Source organism: Mesoplodon densirostris, chromosome 12, assembly GCF_025265405.1.
Source record: "Mesoplodon densirostris isolate mMesDen1 chromosome 12, mMesDen1 primary haplotype, whole genome shotgun sequence".
Lineage (NCBI taxonomy): Eukaryota > Metazoa > Chordata > Mammalia > Artiodactyla > Ziphiidae > Mesoplodon > Mesoplodon densirostris.
In genome coordinates this window covers 28,572,018-28,578,017 of record NC_082672.1, presented here as the reverse complement: position 1 = coordinate 28,578,017, position 6,000 = coordinate 28,572,018, and positions in this window count along the sequence as shown.

Here is a 6,000-nt window from a genome sequence, read left to right as displayed (position 1 = left end):
ATATGATTCCGGTTGGTTAACCTTGCTCAGTCCCAGCAGTGAGAAACACAGCTCAGTGAGGGACTTGAGGGAGTGTACACAATGCCGGCCATAGACATTCGAGCCAAAGGGTGAAGTGGACATATTCTAGAATGAAAAGAGGAGTGGATTTTCAAAGGCTGAGGATAATAGTAGACAACAGGTTCTCTAGCACTGCTCTCTCAGCTCCTTGTGTGCAGTGCCAGGGGTGTCAAGTGGGGCTCCTCTGATAATGTCTGCTCACATGGGACCCAGCTTGGGGTAGTGGGTATCTGGGCTAACTGTGCTTGCATCTGTTCTTCAAAGCTATGTTATGCCTTAGTCTATTATAGGTTGCACATGGAGGCTTATTATTTCGAAGACAGATTTGTAGTTCAGTTGGTGGAATATTCTCTCCTTGAGAGTGGGGCACTTAGGTTATTACAGTAGTCTCCTAGCTGGTCTCCCTGCTTCCAACCCTTCCCCCCATAACTCTATATTCTCAACACAGCGCTCAAAATGATCTCTTAAGAGAGTGAGTCAGCTCATGTCTTCTCTACTCAAAATCCTTCCATGCCACCTCTACTCAGAGTAAAAATCAAAGTTGGTACAGTGGCCTCCAAGGCTCTCTGTGACTTGTGGCCCCTCCCCTTCTACTGCTCTGACTTCATCTTCTCTTGCTTATCCCCTCACTCACTCTGCTCCCGCCATCCTTGCCTCCTTAAACGCCAGTCATATTCCTGCTCCAGGGCCTTTGCACTTGCTAGTCTTGTTACTTAAAATACTCTGCCCCCAGATATTTGGGAAGCTCTTCTCCTTCGGTTCTTTGCTTGAATGTTGTCTTTGCAGTAAGGCTTTCCTTGGCCACCTATTTAAAATGACACCCAACATTCCCGAACTCCTTTTCTTGCTTTATTTTTCTGTTTTCCCCCATTCACTTTTAATTAATTAATAAACTCAAGGAGAGCAGGGATTTTTCCTCTTTTGTTCTCTGGTGTATCCCCGGAACCTAGAACAATGGGTGGCGATCAATAACTAGCTCTTTGTTGAATAAAATGAAAGGATACGCAGATTAGCTCCAAACCATATGATTTCCTGGTGTCAGAACCGGGCACTAACCACGTGGTCCACATCCAGGACGTGCAGAGCTATCCTGATTGGCGGCTTGCTTGTTTTGCTGATGCCACAGAAAATAGACAATTAGATGGGCTCTGCTTCCTGGACAACTCTAGTGGTGAGTGATGGGGGTTTAGGAGCAGCAGTGAGGAACTGGAGGTGGGCCATTCATTACGCTTCCAGCTTTTGGATGAATTCTAAGAGTTCACTGGGCAACAACTTCTCAAGCTCTCCTGGCTTAAAATTGTGAAACATAATGGTGCTCTGGTGAAGGTATATTGTGTTTGTTGCTCAACACTCATTACCCTAATTTGCTCAGAGGGACCCAGTTTTTCATTCTCAGTCTGCACGCTTCAAGTGAAGTGGGTTCCCCGGAGCAGAAGTTGGCCAACTACTGCCCATGGGCCAAGTTCTGCATGCTGCCTGTTTTATAAAAACCCGTGAGCAAAGAATTGTTTTTACATCACTAAATGGTTGCAAAACAAAAATCAAAAGAAGAATAGTATCTCCAGATATGTGAAAATTATATAAAATTCTCATTTCGCTGTCTGTAAATAACGTTGTATGGTAACACAGCCATGATCATTCATTTATGCGTGGATAAGGGCAGAGTTGAGTGGTTGTGACTCTCTGGCTCTTGACAGAAAACATTTGCTGTCCCCTACCCTAGACTATCAGTGTATGATTGTAGTCCCATGATTAAGTGTGTGGGTTAACATAAGACCCAGGATTACACATCTAGACCTTTGTATGGGCTATTGAGGAAGCTGGCTGTCTCCTCTGCTGCCTCACGTGAGCAGCTGTGGGTGTCAAGAGCCATCAGGCGGCCGCTAAGGATGGGGTCCTAATCAAGTTTGTCTGAAACCATTCCAGCTCTGGAATTTTCAGCTATGCGAGTCAATACCTTCTTTTAAGTCTTAAATTAGCTGGAATTGGTTTTTGTTGCTTGTAACCAAAGAAACTTAAGTGATAAAGTCGCTTGGAAGAAATCTTACCTTAGGTGTGTAGGGAACAGGGTAAATGAATTCCCAGGATCTTTGCCTTATTTTGAAAATAGCAGACACCTGGCAGAAGATGGGAACTCTGTCTTAATAGCGCCCTCTATGACCTGAATTTGTCCTGTTGTAGGAGAAATCCTAGAAGCTTGAGAAAGGCAATTAGAATCTAAAACTTTCATTTTGCAGCAGGTCTGTGTCTTCCCTAGGTATAAATACCAGGGGACTTCAGGACTTAGGATTTTTATATCCTCTTATTGGAATTACCCATATAATATATGAGTTATCTCATGTAGGCTCTTCAATTTTTGTTTACACAGTAGCAGCACCACTGTGCTTTTTAATTCAAATGAAATGCATGAAGGTGTTCAAGAGAGAAAACCTTTGTAATATGTTCCATTATTCTGTTTGAGTTGAACGTTCAAAATATCAGACATTATCAAATACAGACTCATAATCAAATAAAAATATAAATACATGTAATATTTTGACTTTCTAACATTTTTAGCAATGTAAATAGATTTTTCCCTCTTATTAATCCCACACCCGGCCATTTAAACTGCAAAGTTGCTTTCCTCTCTCTATCTGAGGGAAAGGTTGAACACAGTAGAAAATAAAACAAAAAACAAAACAGAGAAACCAAAAAACCCCACAAATCCAGGAAACTTCTGGCAAAAAGATCACATCTTTAAGATGATGGTGGGTCTCTGGGTATAGACAAATTATTTGAGTGAAATATCGTGCATAAGTGTTGCTTTTTCTTTCTGGAGAGGAAAAGATTCTCCAAGGTATATATAGTAAAGGAAGGGAAAATGCAAACAGAGAGGATGTGATAGCAATACATATGGGTGGGCTCCACACAGAGGGCTTCTGAACCCCTGGAGGCCTGGCTAGGGCATCTCTCTTGGGCTCTGTGGCTGGGCCCAAGAAGCTTCCTGCACCTGCCCTGGCCTGGGATGTGCAGGATGTGATGTATGGGCTGCACAGCCATGTGATGTATGGGCTGCAGGCCCGGGTGGATCCCAGGGAAGCTGGCAAGAGTGTCTGGTATGGGGGTGCTGGGAGGGGAGACCAACTGAAGCCCTCGGGCCTCCATCTGTACTCCTCCTTCTCTCCCTCCATGGTACAGGCAGGTCCACGAGCTCTGCTTTGGCAGAAACCCAGGGAAGTGGCCAAGTTCCAGGGTAGAGTTGTGAGATAGGAGAGTCCTAAATTCATTGAATAGAATTTTCACAGCCTTCTACCCCTGCTGCAGCATCAGAGTTTGACGTCGAAATTAGGTTGAGTCAAATAAGACAATTTCTCATGCACCTGAGTTTATGGATGAAGATTGATGACCTTCTAGGTCAGATATATTCATCTCCATTAGTGTGGAAAATCCAGAGCTGACTTCACTTCTCAGTCATCCCAAGTATGACAGTTACATTTTGCCAACGGCAGGCAAGTGTTATAACGGGTTATTTGTATTCCGTATTATAGATTTTGCTTCATTGCAATGTACTGTTGTTCATTTTGAAGAACTGCTTTTTCTTCATTTGGTTATGGAGTCTATTCTTAATTGAGAAAGGGTGAATCACTGGGTTTCATTAGGAAGCTCTTGAGAGAGATTTTCATTTGCTTTAACATAGAACCGGTGAAATAATAGAGCAATAACACATTTATCTTATATAATTGTATCCCTCCTCTAATACATAGCAGGTTTTGTGGAAATATTAACATAACAACTGTGCTGAATAATTCTCCTTCAACCAAACAAGAACAATGCAATGATTCTATTTCTAAAACCTCTTCCATTTTCTAATATTGTTCTTCTCATCCTTCACCTGAGAAAAAAGCGAGATGAGAAAATAGATAAAGTGAGCTATGGTAAAAGCTTTTCCCTGGCAAAGCAGAAGGAGACCCTTGATGTTATCCTGACCCAAGGGAAAGTGTGTGTGTTATGGGTTAGCAGTTCTCAACCAGGGGCTATTTTGCACACGAGGGTATTTGACAGTTTCCAGGGACATTCTTGGCTGTCTCTACTGGTGGGGTGGAGAAAGGGGGAAGGGGTGCTATTAGAGTCCAGTGGGAAGAGGCTAGAGATGCTGCTGAGCATCCTACAATGCAGAGGAGTGTCCTACCTCCAACAGAGAATTCCCTAGCCCCAAATGTCAACAATAATGCCAAGGTTGAGAAACCCTGCTATTGAGGTAATCAGGAAAGGACCTAAGATTTGAGCAAGTTAGTGGGATGGCAGGGTGTTTACAGATTGAGAGGAAGCACTTGGACATTTTGAAAAAGGAGGAAATAGGAGGGGAGTACCTGAAGAGTTGGATAATTCTTTTCTATTTGAGGCAAATTTTAAAGGGAGTGTGTAACAGAGTGTGTAACTTAACAGAGTGTGTCGTTACTGACTTTTTAAGGAAAGAATAAAATTCCATGAAATCAATATTATGGTTGTTAAAAGCACAAAATCAAGACCACGATTATATTTCACAATTTGTCATGCTCATTTCACATACTATCATTTTTTTTGTACTGAGTGGAAGTAATGTGCAAGCAAAAATATGGAAGTGGGAAAGCAGGGGCTATTTCTACCTGGCTAGATTGTATAGACCAATGAATGCCTGGGGAAAGGTGTTCAATGGCGATTATGGAGTTTGGGTCCACTCAACAGAAGTGGGGTGATGGGAAGAGGCTGTACTAGGGTTCTCCAGAGAAACAGAAAGACTAAGATATGTATTTTATCTATGTATCTATGTATCTATCATCTATCTATATCTATCTATCGAGAGAGGGAGAGAGTTTAAGGAATTGGGTCATATGATTTTGGGGGCTGGCAAATCCCAAATCTGTAGAGTAAATTGTCAAGCTGGAGATTCAGTAAGAATTACTGCTTTGACATATATACAATGGAATATTACTCAGCCATAAAAAGAAACAAAATTGAGTTATTTGTGGTGAGGTGGATGGACCTAGAGTCTGTCATACAGAGTGAAGTAAGTCAGAAAGAGAAAAACAAATACCATATGCTAACACATATATATGGAATCTAAAAACAAAAATGATTCTGAAGAACCTAGGGGCAAGACAGGAATAAAGACGCAGACGTAGAGAATGGACTTGTGGACACGGGGAGTGGGAAGGGTAAGCTGGGATGAAGTGAGAGAGTGGCATTGACATATATACACTACCAAACGTAAAATAGATAGCTAGTGGGAAGCAGACGCATAGCACAGGGAGAACAGCTTGGTGCTTTGTGACCACCTACAGAGGTGGGATAGGGAGGGTGGGAGAGAGACGCAAGAGGGAGGAGATATGGGGATATATATATATATATATATATATATATATATATATTTATATGTATGTATAGCTGATTCACTTTGTTATAAAGCAGAAACTAACACACCATTGTAAAGCAATTATACTCCAATAAAGATGTTAAAAAAAAAAGAAGAATTAATGCTTTGGTCTTGAGTCCAAAGTCTTGAAACTCACACAGAGTTTCTACATCTGGAGGCAGAATTTCTTCTGAGGCCTTTGACAGACAATCTGTTCCAAGCATCCCACCCAGGTCCTGGTGGTTTGTTGGCAATCTTTGGCATTCCTTGGCTTGTAGAAACATCAACCTAATCTCTTTCTTCATCTTCACATTACATTCTCCCTGTGCGTGTGTCTGTGTCCAAATTTCCCCTTTTTCATAGAGACACCAATCGTATTGGATTGGGTCCCAGCTTAATGATCTCATATTAACTTAACTAATTAACTTAGTTACACTTGCAATGACCCTATTTCTGAATCAGTTCACATTCCGAGGTACTAGGGGTTAAGACTTCAACATATGAAGTTTTGGAGGACACAATTCAACCCATAACAAGGTGTTTGAATAGAGGAGTGACATTTTCTGAAT